This window comes from Macaca thibetana, chromosome X (genome assembly GCF_024542745.1).
Source record: "Macaca thibetana thibetana isolate TM-01 chromosome X, ASM2454274v1, whole genome shotgun sequence".
Taxonomy (NCBI): Eukaryota; Metazoa; Chordata; class Mammalia; order Primates; family Cercopithecidae; genus Macaca; species Macaca thibetana.
In genome coordinates, this window is record NC_065598.1 from 96,465,401 (window position 1) to 96,487,278 (window position 21,878).

Consider the following 21,878-nt stretch of genomic DNA (forward strand, 5'->3'; position numbering starts at 1 on the left):
ATTGTGCTTATGCTCAAACTAGAAACATCTACCAGATGTAACCTCTTTGAAGGTAGGTACTATATCTGGATATCATAGCCCCAGGAGCTTGGCACAGTATGTGACACACAGTATGAGTTCAACAAAAGTTTAGTGAATGTCTTTATCCAGAAATCTATTTGTGTTTGCATGTTTAAACTTAAACCCATGGAAACTGAAGAGCTGTAATAGAGCTGAGAGAAAAATGTTTTTGTTTTCCTGAGGCAGTGTGTGAGCTGTGGTTAAAAGCTTGGACTCTGGGCCGGGTGGGTGGCTCACACCTGCAATCCCAGCATTTTGGGAGGCTAAGGCAGGTGGATCACTTGAGGCCAGGAGTTCGAGAACAGCCTGGCCAACATGGTGAAACCCTGTCTCTACAAAAAACCAAAAACAACAACAACAACAACAAAAATTAGCCGGGCGTGGTGGCTGGCGCCTGTAGTCCCAAATACTCAGGACACTGAGGCAGAGAATGGCTTGAACCTGGGAGGCGGAAGTTGCAGTGAGCCAAGATGGTGCAAGTGCACTCCAGCCTGGGCGACAGAGTGAGACTCCGTGTCAATAAAACAAACAACAAAAAAGTTTGGACTCGAGCCAGACTGCCTGAACTAGAATCCCAACTTCCCTATTTACTAGCTGTGTGACTTTGGGTAAGTTACTAAACCTCTCAGTACCTCAATTTCCTCACTTGTATAATGAAGATAAAAATTGTACCTACCCTTTGGTGCTTGTTGTTATAAAGATTAAATGCGTTTTTAAAATATGTAAAGTGCTTAAAGTAAGGAGAACACAAAGAATGCTAAGTGTTACCTATTTTTGTCAGTTTGTATATGTTCATTTGTGCTTTCAGACTTAAACTAGGTCTTAGAAAATGACATTTATTTTCTTTTAAAGCATGCAGATGAATTGTGAGTTAAACTGTCTAGACATCAGTTAAAGTTTCAGGCTATTGTTTTTGTTATTTAAATTTTTTTATTTCAATAGCTTTTGGGGTACAAGTAGTCTGGGTTACATGGATGAATTTATAGTGATTAATTTCAATGCACTCATCAGAGGTCACTGTTTTTGAAGTGAGGAACCATGCTCACAGTCTTATAGATGACAGAAAATTTTCTTAAATATTGACCCATGCTCAAGGACCAAAAGGCTGAACTGGTATTAAATTATTTCTCTAAAGTTATAAGTAATAATTACATGATGGTTTTGCAAATACCTTCTAATGGATTATCATATCCTGCCAAAGTGATATAATAACAGTATTTTGCTGTTTAGGCTAAAGACAATGGACAATTTTATACCTCACTGAACACGAAAAAGTGACCCAGAGTCTTTCAAAACATATTTGTTTAACCAAGAAGCCTGAATTAAACTGCTCTTGTTAAAATGATACTGTTTTACACAGAAACTGATTAATGAGTTTTATACTGATGTGAGATTTACACTGCTGCATGCCAGATTCTGTATACTTTTGAACATGGGTATTTAGAACTGATTTAGCTATGTCAAGAAATGTGATGGTGTCTACACTTTTTTCAAAAGATGAGAATTTAAATTGGGCTATAAATTATAATTGGTCATAATTGGGGATTATAAAATGTCAAGGTGGAATGAACTTCTACCCTGCCTGAAACAATAACAACAACAACAAATGCACCAAACACATGAAACAATGGTTTTCAAATCACTGAACATCAGGCAATCAAGGACTATGATTTCTGAGACGGGAAACAAATAAGGTGAGCCCTTTGATTTTCCCAGCTTACTGTCTTAAGGGACTTTCTAGATAATGGTACAGAAAGGAAGAACCCAGGTAGAGCCTAGTAAATTCCCTGAGTTCTGGAGACAGAGCTGAGAGTCTGGGAAAAAAACAGGTAGCTGGAGTTCATAGGACAGAGGACCTGAGAGAGCTCCACAGAAAGAGAAAGAGATCTTCAGAGGCCTGCAGAAGATTTCACTCAAGTATTTAGCAAAGGAGTGATTAGCCCATGATATGCCTGTGAGGAAATTACTCTGGGCCAGGGAAAGAACTACATGAAAGGATTCGAAAGAACAATGCCTGTCATTCACACAGGGCTAAGAATAGTGCCTGTTTCCGCCAGCCAAATTGGAAAACCTCATGATTCACAGGACACGAGCTGAAGGACTCAGAAGGGTCTTGCCTCAGTGGTGGGAAACAGCCCAGATTATGCACTGCTCTGGTCCTGCCTAACAAATATAAACAGCAAAACCTTAAAGGGTCACTCTGTATCTAAGTAATTTAAGTGCATGCCAGAACTCAAGTATATTTATAGTAATACAAAAATATGCAGTACTCAACAAGGTCAAAGTCATATTTGGTACCCAGTAAAAAAACTCACAGGCATGCACAAAAGCAAGAAAATATGATCCATAATAATGAGAAAAATCAATCAAAAAGACCAAGAACTGACACAAATGTTAGAATTAGTAAACAAAGTCATTAAAGCAGTTATTATAACTACATTCTATATGTCCAAAAAGTTAGGTAGGGGACATGGGAGATGTAAAAAGACTCAAATCAAACCTACGGATAAAAGGTACAGTGTCTGAGATGAAAAATACACTACTTGGGATTAACAGCAAATTGGACATTACAGTAGAAAAGAGTTAAGAACTTGAAGACATAGCAATAGAAATTATTCAAAATGGAACGCAGAAAGAAAAAAATTGAAAAAAAAGAAAAAGGAATTAATGAGCTGTAGGACATCAAGCTACCTTCTATACATGTCATTGATGTCACCAAAAATAATGGCCCAAATTTGGTGAACACTATAAACTCACGGATCCAAGAAGCTCTATGAACATTAAGCACCAGAAACATAAAGAAAAATACACCATGTGGCACACCATAAATTGCTTAAAACCAGAAATAATGGGAAAATCTTAAAAGAAGCTAGAGTGGTGGGGTGGGGTGGGGTTGGGGTCTTGGGGAAGGACACATTATATATATACAGATGAACAAAGATCATGATAACAGCAAATTTATCATTGGAAACAATGCAGTGTAAAGACAGAACGACCTCTCTAAAATACCGAAAGAAAAAAAAAAAAAAAGATCGACCTAGATAGAATTCTACACGCAGCAAGATATTATTCAAAAACAGAGGTGAAATAAAGACTTTTTCAGACATGCAAAAGTTGAAAGAATTAATCACCAACGGACCTGCACTATAAAAAGTGTTAAAGTCCTTGAGGCAGAAAGAAAATGGTACTGCACAGAAATATAGGTCTACAAAAAGAAATACAGAGCACATGCAATGGTAACAATGTAGGTAAAAATGCTTTTTTCTTATTATTTAAATCTCTTTTAAAATATAATCGACAGTTTAAAGGAAAAATAACGATATATTGTGAAGTTCAAAACATATGGTAGAACAAAGCTGAAACTTAACCTGATTTCAAGAGACACTATAAATCCACAGTAATCAAGTCACTGTGGTATTGGGCATGAAGATAGACAAATAAATAAAAGGAACAGAATAGAGAGTATGGAAATAAGCCCTTATGTTTACAGTCACTTGATTTTTTTAATAAAGGTTAAGGGAAGTTTAGTGGAGAAATGACAGTCTTTTCAACAAGTAGTGCCGGAAAAACTAGATATCCATATGAAAAAAAAAGCAAGCATTTCTGACATGACACATAAAAGCGTGATCCAGAACTTGATAAATTAGGCTTTGTCAAAATTTAAAACCTCTGCTTTGTAAGAACTTTATTAGAAAATAAAAAGATAAGCCATATACTGGAAGAAAATATTTGCAACTAGTATATCTGATAAGGACTTATATCCAGAATATATAAAGAACTCTCAGAACTCTACAATTTTTTTAATAACACACATTTTAAAAATAGACAAAACATATGAATAAACATATCACCAAAGAAGATATACAAATAGCAAATAAACACATGAAAACATGCTCAACATCATTAATCATTAGGGAAATACAAACTAAAACCACAGTGAGATATCACTACACACTTATTAGAATGACCAAAATTTCAAATACACCAAATGTTGGCAGGCATTTGAAGCAACTGGAACTCTCATACACCACAATGGGAATGTGAAATGGTATAGCCGTATCAGAAAACAGCTTAGTAGTTTCTTAAAAAGTTAAACATATATCTCCCATATGATCCATGCTTTCCACTTTTGGTATTTATCCAAGAAAAGCAAAAGCATATGTAGGCCGGACACGGTGGCTCACACCTGTAATCCAAGCACTTTGGGAGGCCAAGGTGGGCAGATCGCTTGAGGTCAGGAATTTCAAACCAGTCGATCAACAGATCAACATGGTGAAACCCCATCTGTACTAAAACTACAAAAAATTAGCCAGATGTGGTGGCAGGCGCCTGTAATCCCAGCTACTTGGGAGGCTGAGGCAGGAGAATAGCTTGAACCCAGGAAGTGGTAGTTGCAGTGAGCCAAGATTGTGCCACTGCACTCCAGCCTTGGCAACAAGAGTGAAACTCTGTCTCAAAAGAAAAAAAAACAAAAATTAGCTGGGTGTGGTGGTGGGCGCCTGTAATCCCAGCTACTTGGGAGGCTGAGGCGGGAGAATCACTTGAACCTGGGAGGTGGAGGTTGCAGTGAGCTGAAATCACGCCACTGCACTCCAGCCTGGGCAACAGAGCGAGACTCCGCCTCAAAAGGGGGCGGGGAAGCAAGCACATGCCCACACAGATTTGCATGGAAATGTTAACAGCATTATTGGTAATAGCCCAAATCTGGAAACAACCCAAATGCCCACTAAGAGGTAAGTGAATAAACAAATTGTAGTATACCCATGCAATAGAATACTATTCAGCAACAGAGAAGAATGAACTACTGATACACACAGCAACATGAATGAATCTCAAAATGATTATGCTGACTGAAACAAGCCAGGCAAAAAAATAACACTGTATGATTTCATTTATATAAAACTCTAGAAAATGCATAGTGACAGAAAACAAAATCAGTGGTTTCAGGAGTTGACAGGGGGTGAGGAGGGTAACAGTACAGAGGGACAAGAAAGAAGGATTACAACATGGCACAAGAAAATTTCTGGAGGTGACAGATGTTCAATATCTTGATTCTGGTGATAGTTTCATGGATGTACACAGATATCAAAATTTGTCAAATTGTATACTTTATATATAATTTGTCTATTGTAGTTCAATAAAATGTTTTCAAACATTTTAGTATTAAATGTAACTAAAGTTTCTTCTTGTAATCATGTTTTCCAATCCCAGAATGCCTACAAGACACTAGGAGCCTTTAAATTAATTGAAACACTAAAATATTTTATGTCAAGGTTTTTTTTAATAGAGAATAAACAATACAGAGTAGGTTTGAAATATTTCCCTTACTATACAGTTTTGTTATCTAAAAGATGTTTCACCTTTTAACTTTTCAATTTGTTAAAAATGTAAAAGACACCAGGTTCAGGAACAGCAATAAAATGTTTGCATAACTGGTGCCTGGAACTGTAATATGAGTATGATTATTTAGTAAGTGCATCCAAACAATATACTTTATTTTAAAATGTATATACTTTATGAGGCATCAGTCTTTAAAATCAAGTATAAAAATAAAGAGAAGTTAGAATCAGATGTTCAAGTAGCTGTATCATAAACCAAAATTTTGTTTAAATGAAGCACACTTCATGTCATTGGTCTCATCAAAATGAGAGCAAAGGTTATTGCACCATTAATAAATATTAGAATTAATTTTAAAAAGTTCATTTAATCTCTCATCCTTTATTTCTATTTTTGTACTTTTTCTTTGAGACAGAGTCTCACTCTGTCACCCAGGCTGGAGTGCAGTGGCACAGTCGTAGTTCAGCATAGCCTTGACCTCCTGGACTCAAGCAATTCTCCCACCTCAGCCTCCCCAGTAGCTGGGATCGCAGGCACAAGTCACCACACCTGGCTAATTTGTTTTTATTTTTTGTAGAGATGGGGTTTCACCATGTTGCCCAGGCTGCCTCGGCCTCCCAAAGTGCTGGGATTACTAGCGTGAGACACCACACCTGGCCTGTGCATGCTTTATAATATGTGACCAATACAGTGGTAAATAATGTAGTTTACAAATACTTATTTTAGGAGTGATAAAAATTTGGGGTGATAAAGGTGAGTAATCAAAAAAGCTGGGAAGTCCCTTACTTAAAGGCTGGTTAAGGGAAACTATTCCACAAATTGCCATATATTTTCATGATTCTGCTTGTATAGAGATATGATGTATGTTAATTAGGAAAGAATAAATCATTCTGATGATTGTAATGCAGTTGTTCTTATGCAAGTAGTACAGCATAATGAATAAGAATTTTTGCTGTCATAAGACACATTCAAAAGTGGACTCTAGGCTAGGTGAGGTGGCTTATGCCTGTAATCCTAGCAATTTGTGAAGCCAAGGTGAGAGGATCTCTTGAGCCCAGGAGTTTGAGACCAGCCTGGGCAACATGGTGAAACCCCATCTCTACACACACACACACACACACACACACACACACACACACACACACACACACACATTAGCCAGGTGTGGTGGTGTGCGCCTGTAATCCCAACTACTTGGAAGGCTGAGGTGGGAGGATCACCTGAGCCTGGGAGGTCAAGGCTGCAGTGAGCCGAGATCGGGCCACTGCACTCCAGCCTAGGTGACAGAGTAAGACCCTTTCTCAATCTCTCTCTCAAAAAAAAAAAAAAAAAAAAAGTGGACTCTATTAACTAATTGTGACAAAGGCAATGGCAGTATATAAAGCAGATTAAGCTAAAGTACTGTCAAAACTAATACCCATTATTTGTGTGGGTTTCCAGAACATGGGTGAAGCATAGCCCTAAAAGGTAGCAAAATCCAGTACCCATGGGCGGGGGACTAGTTATTTGATAATCTAAAGGTAAAAGAGCTGATTTGGCTGGGAATGTTGGCTCATGCCTGTAATCCCAGCACTTTGCGAGGCCAAGGCAGGTGGATCACCTGAGGTTGGGAGTTCGAGACCAGCCTGACCAACATGGAGAAACCCTGTCCCTACAAAAAATACAAAATTACCTGGGCATGGTGGCGCATGCCTGTAATCCCAGTTACTCGGGAGGTTGACGCAGGAGAATAGCTTGAACCCGAGAAGCAGAGGTTGTGGTGAGCCGAGATCATGCCACTGCACTCCAGCCTGGGCAACAAGAACAAAACTCCCTCTCCAAAAAAAAAAAAGTTGATTTTAGAGCACGGAAAAATGAGACCAAATCCAGAGTATATGGTGGTCTGCAAAACTTAAAAAAAAAAAAGAAAAAGAAAAAAGAAAAACACTCAAGTAGAAAAGAAAGGTTCCAGGGATGCAGGGCTTCCTAAAATTCCCTTGTCTGCATCCAGCCACCCATGCACAAAAATGCCAATGGATAACATCTTACTGGTAACATTTGCATGAGCATACAACATTGCTTACAGTCAATAAAATATTTGCTTTGGGATATTGTGTTGGTTATTTTATCAACTGCCCCTTTCAATTTTAGGGTGATGTCTCTCCTAGAAAACTATAAATATGTTTATTAAAATATATCTGTCTTAGATACCTATTCCAGGCTACTCACACAAATTCAAAGAAGATTCATATTATAATCTGCTAAGTCTGGCTTCTTAGAAGTTTCAAAGTTCCCTTTGGATTCAGAACCTAGCTCGCATCTCCCCAAATCCTTTCTGGCTCTTGGGTTAAATAATGTAAATTACCTGGCCCCAAAGACTTTTCTGCAAGAGCTCCCTCTGCTGTCCTGGTAATTATCTTTGAATGTGTGCATGGTTTCAGGCCTTCCAAATCCTACTTCTTTCCCTGTCCTAGAGCTCTGTATTCTGCACTGTTACAGAATGCTAACTAGTTAGGAGGGCCAACTATGTGCTAAGTGATACACTAGCTGGCTAAGAAGAAAAGAACAGAGCGTAGTCCATGCCCACAGAGTTCACAGTTTAGTAGCAGAGACATCTAAATAATCCCTAAAAAAAAAAAAAAAAAACGGTAACCAAAGAAATATATGCATGATATATTATAAGAATACCAAGGGAGGGCACGTAATTCAGGTTGGGGAAAGGGAACTAGAAAGAGAATATCCAGCAGTAGCATATGAACTGATTGTAAATTAATGTGTTTCAGCTGGATAAGCAGGAGAAAGAGGGCTTTCCAGGCAAAGTGCGTAGCATTTACAAAAGCATGGAGAAAGAGGGCTTTCTAGGCAAAGTGCGTAGCATTTACAAAAGCATGGAGGCATAAAGCAACGTGGTATAAGCAAGTAGTACAATGATGCTGGTTGGTTTAAATTGTAAGGGAGGCCGGGCGCGGTGGCTCACGCCTGTAATCCCAGCACTTTGGGAGGCCAAGGCGGGCGGATCACGAGGTCAGGAGATCGAGACCATCCTGGCTAACACGGTGAAACCCCGTCTCTACTAAAAATACAAAAAATTAGCCAAGCGTGGTGGTGCGCACCTGTAGTCCCAGCTACTCGGAGGCTGGGACAGGAGAATGATGTGAACCGGGGAGGTGGAGTTTGCAGTGAGCCGAGATTGCACCACTGCACTCCAGCCTAGGTGACAAAGCGAGACTCCGTCTCAAAAAAAAAAAAAAAAAAAAAAAAAAATTGTAAGGGAGAATGCGGAAGAGCCAGGTGGGGAATCACATCACATGTGGCTGGCGGGTGCTCCATATGCTATGCTCAAAAACATGGCTAATTAGCCTTTGACAACAGAAATCATTGAAGAGTTTTAGGTAAGGCAAGGACTTGTTGGTAAGGCAAGGACTTGTTAGGGCACACTGACAATTTTGCAGAATATGGATTTGAGGAGGCTGTGGCATAAATCCAGGGGAAAGATAACAAGAGCCAAGAGTAGATGGCAGTGGCACTAGAGATGGAAAGGAGCATATTAAAGACAACACAGAGAGAAAATCTGCAGGACGTGTGAATGTTCTGTAACACAAGTACGGCCTCTTCTACTAGGACTTGGAGTTCTGATGTGCTAGATTTCTAATTAACGACAGTATAGCATAGAATTGTGCTTAAAAGCACTGGATCTGAGCTGCCTGGGTTTAAATCGCAGCTTTGCTTTTTCCCTGAGTTAACTTTGGACAAGTTATTTAACCTCCGTGAGTCTGTTTCCCCATTTGTAAAAATGAGGATTAATAATAAGAGCTCCTGCCTATGGCTGTGAGGATTCAAGCATGCATCATGAGTAAAAGGAATAGCATAGTGCCTGGCCTAGAGTAAGCACCCAATATTGGTAGCTGTTTAGTTTTAATTATTATTAACCATATGCTTTGGAAAATATATGAGCATATGGCAGTTTTGACATCTTTCTATGAAATTTGAGAAATCTAATCAGTATTCTTGCCTAGATGGAAGGTCACCGTACCTCTCTGTATGGAGGGAGGCTGACAAGCATAAATATGAAGCAAATGTTAGTAATTAGATATGATCAGTTTAAAGGATATTTATTTATATACTGTTCCAGACAAGATTTAAAGTGACTTACAAAGATGCATAAAACATCAAAAAATAGCATACATTTTAAAATAGGATATAAAAGAAGAAAAATAGGAGTGGAGACAAACTGGCAGAGTCAGTATCAAGGCTCCAAAACCAAAGGGCAACTAAGGCTTCCTAGGAGTCAGCTGGGGTCCAGACCCCCACCTGTCCATCCATGGGGCACATCTATGCCTCACATAAAATCCCCTAGGGCCTGCTGAGTCCATTCTCAAACGCTGTATGGAAGCAAAGCTGTATTTTTCCCTAACAATGAGAAATTTACAATCAGCTCTTAATTTTACAAAATTCTGATTTTGCACTAAGGTTGTGGCTCCCTACAATCCTTTTCAAAATAGATTCTACAAAAGTAGAGTTTGCAGGTGCTGAGGCATTTTGTGCTTTTCACTTTTTTTTTTTTTTTTTTTTTTTTTTTTGGGAGATGGAGTCTCACTCTGTTGCCCAGGCTGGAGTTAGCTGGTGACATCTCAGCTCACCTCAACCTCCGCCTCCTGGGTTCAAGGGATTCTCCTGCCTCAGCCTCCCCAGTAGCTGGGATTACAGACGTATTCCATCACACCTGGCTAATTTTTGTATTTTTAGTAGAGATGCGGTTTCACCATGTTGGCCAGGCTGGTCTCAAAAGCCTGACCTTGTGATCTGCTCACCTCGGCCTCCCAACATGCTGGGATTACAGGCATCAGCCATCTCATCTGGCTGGTTTTCACTCCTTTTACGATATCCACCAACTGATGAAGATGATGACAATAATAGTTAACACTTCTATAATGTATTATTTACGATGCACTTTTCTAAGCACTTTAGTCCTCACAATCACACTATGAAGTAGGTACTAAATTATTATGTCTACTTTACAAATGAGGAAAGTGAGGCACAGATTGAGCAAATAACTTGCTCAAGGTCACATGCCCTGTGACAGTCTGGTTTTTGGACGCAGGCCATCTGGTTCCACAGTCCAAGCTCTTAACCGCTATACTATATTATACTGTCTCTTCATATTCTGGCAATATTGCTCTATATAGTGATTTTTGGAAAAGGGGACATCAGCCTCAGGAACTTGAGGTGGGGTTTCAAAAAGTCTTCAGCTAATAACAAACATAATGTTTGACAGGCCCTGAGTCTGGCTTACTTTCCCAGACCCCTGACCTTGTCCTGCAATATGTGAAACAGGCCAGAGCAACTCTAGCTCAAAGCAACATTATACACAAGAAAATAACTCATTCCCCTCATCCAGGACATCCCTCCTAAAAGATGGCAGGTGCATAATGGTGGGGCAGGGGGTGGGAGTGGGCAGCAGGGTGGAAGAAGGCAGTGGTAGTAACTAAAATACCTTTTTTGTTAGCTCTTAGAATCATATGTGGGGACAATTTCCTCCAGATGGAATTCACATAGCTACCTTTCAATGCCAACAAATTCTGTTCATAAATGGTTTGTAGAAATTCCCACTTAAAATAATATATAACACTCTAAAACAAGTCCCAGAAGGAAGTCATATATCTTAATACTATATATTCACTTCTCCTGCAGAATGGTTGTTTTGGATATGTGGAAATGTGGTCTTTCATGATTTCACACATTTTTTCCCTTGCTCCTCAGCAACTTTAGAAGATGCCTTAAACCCACCACCAATCCTAGATGGCAGATTTCCATAAATGTGGTACATAGAAGTAAATCTAAAATATTATAAAAACAAGACCATGTGTCCAAACACCCTACTTGGCAACAGGGAAAATACATATATTAAAGCAAATCCCATTTAGCTTTCTGGCTTTCAAAATCTACATTTGAAGCTTCCTCTAACATGAGCCAGACACAAGAGCCTCATAAGGTTGACGGGTGTAGGATGGCCAGTTTACCCTCTTCTCTGACAAACGCCCCTTCCTTGACACCCCATTTTTTAGATTTTTTTAAAAATCTAAAATCCCCAACTAAAAGAATGGACTGTTTTAAAATCTAGGTCATTTATATGTATAAAACATTTTTAAGTCCAGTGAGAGCTGACACATTGTTATTTTTCAATAAGCCTCATCACCTCCCACGCAGAACACTATTATCTTTCCTTAGTCAACAAGCTTTGATAATGCAGCACCCCCACAGGGAAGACCCTCTTCTCCTGCCAGGATCACAGATGGTGGGGATTTCTAAACTAAACTCTAGCTGGCATCTGATTATTTCTTGCAGACCATGTCACCTAAAAATTACCCACACAGTCCCCTTAAATGTGAAATCATCATGGTTCATGACTAATCCAACCCATGCTCACACATAACTGTGATTTCATGCATTAGGTTTCTTTTTAATTTTAGGGATGCTGTGATCTGGCTATGGCCACAGAAACCTTAAAACAATAAAAAATAACCTGTAGTTGAATTTAAATTGAACTGCATATGTGGCAGGTAATTTTAAAGTGTTACTTGAGGCCTATAAGATGCCAAATAAATGCTAATTTCTTTCAAATAAAATATTAATAAATATATACACGAACATATGTACATTAAAAGGTAGGTATAAATTGGAGAACAATATAAAAATAAATGTAAAATATTAACTTATTACAAGCCCTCTTTCCCTCCTAAACTGCTTAACCATAATTACTTTACACATTACATCAAATCCCTAGAGCAAGATTAGTACATGCATTATCAACATCTGGTCTACAGCTAGAAGCAATATCCTAATATTTTAAAGAAATAAAGTATAAAAAATTAAAACCAATAAAATGTTCAAATTAGATTTGTATATATTTATTTTCAATATTGACATAGTAAGTAAAAACACCTTAAAAAGTTGTAAGGGGACAAGAGGTACGAGTTTTCATAATTCAGTTAGTATAACTTGAGATAAAGCAAGATATTGAAAATGCCTAGATGGACCTTCTTAGCCCTATATATGTAAATATTTGATCCTAATATTATCATTAGTTACAAATAGAGCTACACATACCGGAATCAGCACATCAATAAGGATGTTCTTTTAGTTTATAAAAATAATCTTCCCCACTAGATTGTAAGCTGTATGAGAGAAGGGACTTTGTTTTGTTCATCTCTGTACCTTTGGTGCCTAGAGCACTGCCTGGATCATAATATGCACAAAATAAATATTTGTTGAATGAATGAGCTGGCATCAAGAATACCATATATCATATTCAGCCACACCCAAGAGCTTATCATCTAGGACTCTCCCACCTTTGATATAATTGATTCAACACCCCCTCTCTGACCACAACCTGCTGTGCTTCTAGCCTATTCAGTCGATGAGCCCCCCAACTAGCCCCATTCCTATTCTCAGATTTCTTGGGTGGGGGCAGTCTTCCATAGACCCTTCTGCTTTCACCTTGTCAGCTCCTTCCCACCTTTACTTCCTTTCCTAGACAATTTAAATTTTATTGTTTCTTTCTCCTTTTTTTTTTTTCCTGAGACTTCTCTGTCGCCCTGGCTGGAGTGCAGTGGTGTGATCTCAGCTCACTGCAACCACTGCCTCCTGGGTTCAAGCGATTCTCCTGCCTCAGCCTCCTGAGTAGCTGGGATTACAGGTGTGTGCCACCACGCCCGGTTAATTTTTGTATTTTTAGTAGAGATGGGGTTTCACCATGTTGGCCAGGCTGGTCTCGAACTCCTGACCTCAGGTGATCCACCCGCCTCAGCCTCCCAAAGTGCTGGGATTACTGGTGTGAGCCACCACACCCAGCCAATTCTATTGTTTCAACTGCACTCTTGTCAATATCCTCAATAATGCATAATTTCACTGCAAATATCTGATTTAAAAAAACTATAGCTCTTCTAAGCCCAACTGTTATACTTTATGCATGTACAAGGACTCCTGAGATCTACTGGAGAAAAACGAAAATCACACTCTGGTAGATTATTATCCATATGAATTATTGGTCACCAAGCTCACCTTAACCCTGCCTGGCACTACAACTATGCTTCCCTAGGCTGCTCTCCTGTTCTCCACAATAACTATTTCAAACCTTCTTCAAACACCACAAATATCTAACTGAAACCTTGTCCCATCTTAACCCCTGCTCTAAGAGGTTGGCCTTAACTATTATATCATAGAGAAATAGAAATACCATCAGACAAGTTCCTGCTGCCAAATCTATGAACCTACTTTCATCTATGCCTATTGAGCATAATCCTCTCTCTCAATCTGGATCCCCTCCCATCTGGCATAAGGACTCTGCCCTCCAAGGATTTTGCTCTATTAATTATTCCCTCCTTCCCACCAGCCTTTAAAGAAACTCAAGTCCCTCCTAAATAAATAACAGGTCCTTGATCTCAACTCTTTGCTTGCTACTACCCTTTCTCTGCTCTTCAAAGCCAGACAGATTTCTCTAAGGAATTGTACATAATCACTGCCTCCACTTCCTCATTTCCCCAGTCATTTCTCAACCCACCATAGTTTAGCTTTCTGCCTCACAGTTCTCTGAAATTGCTCTAAGGTCACCAAGAACTTCCTAAATCCAACAGATAGTTCTTGGTCTTCCTAGATTTCTCTGGATCTTTAGTACCACTGACCATATTTTTAACACAGCCATTTCATTTTGAGAAACTTATTCTACTGATATTCAAGTAAATTCACAAATATATATTGTGAGGATGCTCAGTATTTGAAACAGCAAAAAAAAATTAAAGAACATAAACATCCACCAATAGGAAACTGACTAGTTATGGTACACACATATTAGGGAATATCGTGCCTTTGTTAAAAAGAAGGAGGTACTGTAGTTCTATTTATACTGACACTGAAAGCATATTAGGTTAAAAAATTGCAAATCATATATATTATGATTCCAATTTTATTTGTTTACATTTTAGACAGATTAGATCATGGATGAATGGAAAAATGTCTAGAAAGAAATACAATCTTAACATTGTTAGCTCTGTAGAGTGGGATAAGCAGGAACAGAAGATTTATATGTTATCTTTTATTGGGTCAAGTAATAAAAATGTAGTCCCATCCCTAAGCACAGCAACACTTCAAGGTAAGAAAAAAATTTCACAGGACATCAAAAGGGAACGGCCGTAGAGACTAGGGGAAAATATTTTAAGGTTGCCAGGGCTAAGAGAGAAAGGAGAGAAGTGTATCTAATGGTTTCAAACATGGAATGAGAGATCTATTAAAAACAAGAAGAGGTAAGTATCCAATAGACAGAGAGCGTGAACAGATAATTCTTAAAGGGGAAAAATCAGATGTCCAATAGATATCAAAAAGAAAAAGTTTCACTCTTACTGGCAATAAAGATTTTTGTATGTTTGCTTATTGATTCAGCAAAATTTTAGAAAGACAATTTTCAGTTTTTAAAAAGGATTTAAGAGATATTCTCATATTTTGCTGGCAAATGTAAATTAGGAAGACCTGTTAAAAAGCAATGTGACAATTTGATTTCTAAAAAAACTGAACTTCACAGAACTTATCACAATTGTAATTTAAAAACTATGTGATACAATATTTAATACACACTTCCCCTGCCGAAATAAGTTCCAGGAGAAAAATGGCCATTGTCTACCTTCTTCTCAGCCATACCTCAAGCATCTAGCTGGGTTGATGGATGGATAGATGGATAAATCTACATTGTAGGATCCTGGCTGTAGGCTCTCAGTTGGTACAATGTAAATCCTCAGTAAATCAACACAGAGCATGGCACATCGTAGGCCCTGAGTAAATCAAATCATGCTTTCTGATGAGTTTAAAGATACTGGTACTAATGGTATTCTGATGCCTGAATTGATAGAGCTACAAACAAGAAGCAGTGTAGATGCCATGGAAATTTTCTACTTCTTAAAAATTATTCAAGTTCAAGTTAGGTTTAGATACTCACAGATATGAATATGAAAGCCACAGTGGTCCATCATTTCAACTATTCTTCTGCCAGGGCCATCCAATCTCCAGCCCTCTCCCTATTTCTGTCACAGCCACCCAGAAAAAATCCCTCATACTAGATTGTCCACACTGTGTTCCTGGTCTGATGAGTGCTGCCGGAGAGAATGGATACAGGGTTCTGCGACTTCGGGTGGAGACAAATTCAAGTTACCCAAGCCATTTTAAAATTTTTTCCCACTTTTATGGAGGTATGCTTGACAAAAATTGTACATATTTATGGTATACAGCATGATATTTTGAAATACATATACATAACCTAGATGATATGCCGCTAAAGAACTCCTCTTTTCATCTCTCTCAAATGTTATTCCAACCCTTCACCGTTCTTCCCCTCTCTACTCTCTTGTTGGGGGCGCAGGAGCTCTCTCAAAATCCTGCCCCTCTACAGCTCCCTCCTTCTCCATAGTTTTTACCAAGAGGATTAGTGAATCCTCTTGTCTCAATGGAAGAGCCACCACTCTTTCTCTAAGGCTAGCCTTTTCCCCGCTTTCACTCTGGCACTCCCACCCTCTGACTTTCTCAGGGACCTTGCATCATCAAGCTGTATGCCATCTGCACATAAATGGGCTCATCTCTCTCTTACATTGAAAGTAAAACAAAATTAAATAAAACAGCCTTTTTATCCCCTGTGCCTTACCGTCTATAAGGGACACTCTCTCTTTCCCATCATAGCCATGCTTCTTCAATGTATATACTACATTTTTTTAATAATATAAATTTATGGGGTATACATGCAATTTTGTTACATATGCAGTGGTAAGTCAGAGATTTCAGGGTATCTATAACCTGAATAACATACATTGTACCCATTAAGACATTTCTCATCATCTACCCTTCTCCCACCACTCACCCTTCTGAGTCTCCACTGTCTATCACCCCACTCTCCATGTCCATGTGTATCTACCACATTTTTTATCAGTCCTTCTCAGTCCTCACTGCCCAACCCTCTACAATCTGCCTTCTCTCCTGCTGTACTGATGTTGTCATTGGCCTCCTAATTGCCAAATCTAATGAACATGTTTTTTAAATGTTTTATAGTGGGTTTTATCTGATTATGAGAGGGGTACGCATCATGAACAAAGTTATGACATATGACAGACTAGAGAGAAAAAAACTTGCACTATATAACAGGCAATGGGTAAATATAACTAATAAATATAGTGTTCTTACAAACAAATCAAATATATAACCGAAAAGATAAATGTGCAAAGGATATAAAGGAGCAAGTCTCGGAAAAATACAGATAGCTAACACAAATGAAAAGATGCTCAGCCGCACTAGTGATCAGAGAAATGCCAAGTTAAATCAGTTAGATACTATTTTTCACCTATCAGATTGGAAAATATTAAAAGTGTCATCCATCCTCAGCAAGGGCAGGAGGAAAACCACTCGCAATAGTCAAAGGGTAAACCCTCTTGGATGTCACTCTGGTGATGCCTACTTAAATTGTTTAATATATATATATCCTTTGACCTAACAATTCTATTAGAAAGCTACCCCACAAAAATACTTGCATATATATATCCTTGAGCATTATACAAGGATGTTTGTGGCAGACTTGTGGTGGCTTGGGCTATGGTGATAGGCAGAGGAGATGGAGACGTGTGGCAGAATACATGACACAGTCTGAAGATCAGGTCAGCAGGACTCCCTCATGAATTAAATTGGGTGGAGGGCAGTGAGAGAAAAAGAAGAATCAAGGGTGATCTTAGGTTCTTGGTTTGAGCAACTGAATGGATGATGGTGACATTTTACTGAGACAGGGAGTGCTGAGGGAAGAGGGTGGGAATACAAGGGCAATCAGGAGTGCCATTCTGGCCACGTTACATTTGAGAGGTCTATCTGATAGACAAGGAGAGATGTCGAATAGGTCATTGGATATATGAGGCTGCAGCTTAGAAGAAAGGCCTGGGTCACAAACATAAATTTGGGAGTGACGAGTAGCTAGACAGATGTTCTTCAAAGCCATGCAGCTTGGAAGAGAGCCTCTCTGAAGATTTTAAATGGAGAAAAGTCCAGGGACTGAAACCTGGGTCACTGCAATGTTCAAAGGCAGGGGAGACAAATTTAGTAGAAAAAGAAGCTGGTCAGTTTTTTGTACAAATTTGAGTTTCAAATAAGTTAACATATATTAAATGATGAGAATCACATATTTACCACCTTATGAAGGGCTCAACTCTTTCCAAGTCTGTCTTCTAAGACATTCTGGCCTCTTCCTTTCTGAACATTTCAAAACACTTTTAAACAGAATAGCACTTTTTTCTTTTATGTTACACAGTGGTTTCTTCATACTGCACAATCGTCCTGGTAGAAAACTAGTTAAATACACAAACAGCACTCAGCTATGGCTTTTCCATAAAGTTCCATAATCCAATAACCACCTCATACCTAAAAGGCTATGGGTAACTTGAAACCAGAAGCCTAATTTGTGCCATCCGTTATTCTTTTGAGCTGTTCGCTTCCCCATTGCACAGTAACTTTCTCCAGGCTCTTACTGATCTTGCAAAAAGACTGAAAGGCCTCAAGACATCTGACAATCCACACCCCTTCCTCCCAGTGCGGCCCCGTTTCTACCAACAAGAAGCACAACATTTTTACATTTCCACTTTTAAACTTTAGAGATTTCCATCCAGAGACCCATACTTTTAAAAAATAAGAGAGGCCAGGCGTGGTGGCTCACGCCTGTAATCCGAGCACTTTGGGAGGCCGAGGCGGGCAGATCACGAGGTCAGGAGATCAAGACCATCCTGGCTAACACGGTGAAACCCCGTCTCCACTAAAAATACAAAAAAATTAGCCGGGCGTGGTGGCGAGCGCCTGTAGTCCCAGCTACTCAGGAGGCTGAGGCAGGAGAATGGCATGAACCCGGGAGGCAGAGCTTGCAGTGAGCCGAGATCACGCCACTGTACTCCCTCCAGCCCGGGCGACAGAGCAAGACTCCATCTCAAAAAAAAAAAAAAAAAAAACCAAAAGTAAGAGAGAGGAAGTACTTCCAACTAGGTCAAAGTTGGCATCAGTAATGCAGTCTCAAAGCAAAAATCAGCAGAAGTAAAGCTGAATTTTGGGCCTGGGGCAAACTTAGGGTGACAAACTGGGTAGGCTTAGTTTCAGGTCCAGGAGTGCCTAACTCCAAGACTGCCAAATTCCTAGAGTGGTAATGCCATTCATTCATTAACAAATATTAGTATGCATCTATGATGTACCAAGGACTGTTCTGGGTCCAAAAGTCTACCGGTGAATACAACAGACAGCAATCCCTGCCCACAGGGTGTTTATGTTATGGTGGGTGAGGGAGTGGCAGGGCAGACAATAAGCAAGAAAAATGTAATAAGGTAGGGAAAGGGCATATGGAACGTTCAGAGAAGGGATTACACGTTTAAATAGGGTGATCAGGGCAAACTTGTAGCCGTGGTATTTCAAGCACCTCAGGAAGGTGTCTTCTGTACTCTCAACCCCACCATCACTACACCTCAGCACCTTGAAGGAATGGCATGGTACATCCGGTTACTGGCACAAATATTTGCCAATATCTTATATTTAAGACAAAGGGAGCTCCAAGATCCAGACCTTGCCCTTAGAGAACTTACAGCCTTCCAGGTGGAAAAACAACTAAGCAGTGTTAAGGGCTGTACTGAGGTGTAAACAAAGTGCTTTAGGACACAGGATAACTGGCAATTCTGCTTGGGGGAAGAAGTATGTGTTCAGTAAGGCCGTTCCAAAGAAGGTGACTTTAGAACTCAATCTTGAGGGATGGATAGGAATTAATGTCAGGGGAATGGGCATGGGGGAGGAAAGTTAGCTTTTTAGGAAGAAAAAAAGGAACAGTTTGAGCAAGGTCCCAGAGCTGGGAATAGGGAGGACATTTTCTTCCTATCCCTGCCTGTGGTACTCCATCCATCCCATGACAAAACTAGCACACGATCACCCTCAAGCTCTCTGGTATGGCTGTCAGGAAATCCCTATCACTTATTTCTCCCCTAGCCAGCAGGAGAGGAAGAAATTGAGTCAGGCGCACATCCCTGGAATCCAGGGTTACCCTCCTCTAACTTCAAGACAATTACCACAGAGCTGAGAACCCGGGAGATTTCATTCATCTAGGTACACTCAGGGATGTGTACTTATAGTGGTAATGTGGCAACTGGCCCATGTCAGAAATGAAGTGGGTAAGACATCAGTAAGGTAAGTAGTCCATAGTCTCGGCAGTGAATCTAAGGGGGAATCAAGGAGCAAAACATATACTTGGAAGGAAATTTTTTAATCACTTAGTCCTCATTCATGAGCTATTCAGTGCTCCCAACATCCAAGACAATAGAGGTGGTGTGACAGGATAGGAACACAAGCTCTGCCTCCGAGATTGTGAGGGCAAGGCACTTACCCTCTAAGTCTCTTTTTCATCATAATATGGTTATAACTGTAGCACCTATTGTATAGAGTTACTGGGAGGATTGCATTTTTATGTAAAGAACTTATCACAGTGTCTGGCTCAATGGAGCCTAACAACCAGAGCCTAACAAGCTCAGAGAGCCGGAATGCTACATATACTCACAGATCAGTTACCCCAGAACAGGCCTCCGAGCTCCATTTCACTGCTCTGACCAAGAGTGAGACACCTGAAATCGTGTTAGCAGAAATGTTCATCCCCTGCCCAGACAGAGCCTCACAAGCCAAGTTGGTGTGCTTTTCTACTAGGGTGCTAAAAACCAAACCACCAAAACTGCGGAAAACTTCATCAAGGCCACATCTCTGCATTGAACATTGTTCCCACAGCGACAAAAGTCTTAAGTCATTAATACCGCAATATTAATAGATTTATGAGAGGTGGGGGTGGGGAGCTTAAAGAGCAGAAAAGAAGCCAGTTAAATATAGGAGGTCCAGGATGTACAGAAGACTCATTTTTTGCCACAAATATACAAGGTCTAGGGTCAACCCTGCCAAGAGCAGTACTCTGGAATTTTACGTCCTCTAGTCCCGAAGAAGAAGGGTACTGGGGGAAGAAAAGCTTGGTTAATTAGAAACTCACCACTTTTCAAGCCACCAGAATTCTAACCAAATGATTTCACCACCCCAAATCCCATCTCAATGTTAAGGGTTGGAGGAACACCTTTTTCTGCCCCATTACAAACCATCACAGGAGACAGAAGCATTCTGTGCCCCTTCTGAGATCTCGGGGACCCTCCTCCAGTACCAGGTCTCTCACAGCCTGCTTGAAAAGCGGCAAGATAAACAGCTCCACAGCACGTAGCCAGGTCCCCAGCCCCAAGCGCAGAGGGAGCCCACTGAGGCAGGACTCCGGCCGACCAGCCTCCAGCCTTTACCTGTGGCTGACTGGCCAACGCCAGAGAAGCCGACGCCGAGATGTCGGAGGTCCGAAGAGAGTGCGGGTTAGCGACCCCGCTCGACGGCCAAGCGCTGCGAGAGAAACCCACGAAAAGGTGACTGCACGCCTTGGAGGGCGCAGTTCCCGCTAGGAGCTCGGCCCCGCCCCCGCCCCCAGGGCCAGCTCTCGGGAGGGGCACCAGCTCGGGCTGGCGGGAAAAGCCCGGGCACTCCGCGCGAGGGGAGCCGGAGAGGAGAGGGGAGGCGGCTCCCAGAGGGGCACAGCCCGCATTAGTGCTAGGTGGGTCAGGGAAGGGGCCAGAAGAAGCCCTAGAGAAAGAAAAGTGGCCGGGAGGGACCGCCCAAGCAGACGGGAGTCCAAGCCTGGGGGGTGCGGTCGGGAGAGGCGGACGGGGAGAGGGAAGACGAGGTCAGCTAGGGAGAAGGAAAAACTAGGGGAGCAGAGAGCAGGTAGGGAAGACGCACGACCCCGATATGGGGGTGGGGGCGCTTCAGCAGCGAAAAGGAGCTGGGGGTCCAGAAGGAGCCCCCAACCGAGGGCGAGGGGGCGGCCGCTGGCTGCTGACCTACCTGTCACCTGCAACAGGTGCCTCCAGAGAGCTAGACGTCCCAGTGCCGGTTTCGAGGGAGGGTCTCTGGCTCCGGGAAGATCGCCACCCAGCTCCGGCGGCCGGCCCTTCTCACCCTCCCGGGAGGCGGAAAAAGCTGCAACTTTCCCTGGAGCTGGGAGGAGCTGGACTCTTAAAGGGGCCGCACAGCGCCCCGGGCTCCTTAGTAGGGGGCCGCTCAGCCCGAAAGGGAGCTCTGGGACCCAAAGCCTTGAGACACAAGAGGAATGAATGTCCTTCCAGGTTAGGAGTGGGAGCCTAGGGACCGAGGATAGGGGTCTAACACTAGACGTGCCTCCCCACCCCCTTACTTCCATCTGTTGGTCGCTCCCTTAGATGGTGAAATCACCTGCCCCTTTCGTTCTGCTGAGTCAAAAGTTGTCAAATTGTCTCACACTTCTAAGGAGATAAAAGAATATGAACTATCTAATTTGAGTAAGTAAAATATGATACCATTCTGATCCTTTAACTTATGGCCTTTTATGGCAAATTGTCTGTCTAAAATAGAAA

General features: G+C 41.0%; 1 protein-coding gene across 4 annotated transcripts in view; it reads right to left on the minus strand.

Moving 5' to 3' along the window:
• Window positions 1–21,458, minus strand: part of SYTL4 (synaptotagmin like 4) — a 55,782-nt gene extending 34,324 nt beyond the window's left edge. For 2 of the 4 annotated variants that reach the window (XM_050777697.1, XM_050777694.1), the window contains exons 1-2: window positions 21,331–21,458; window positions 20,739–20,832 (exon numbers count right to left, since the gene is read on the minus strand). The gene's annotated coding sequence lies outside the window, so the exon portion shown is untranslated. The remainder of the gene's footprint in view (window positions 1–20,738; window positions 20,833–21,330) is intronic. The other 2 variants (XM_050777696.1, XM_050777695.1) reach the window with 1 other exon arrangement.
• Window positions 21,459–21,878: the final 420 nt, after the last annotated feature.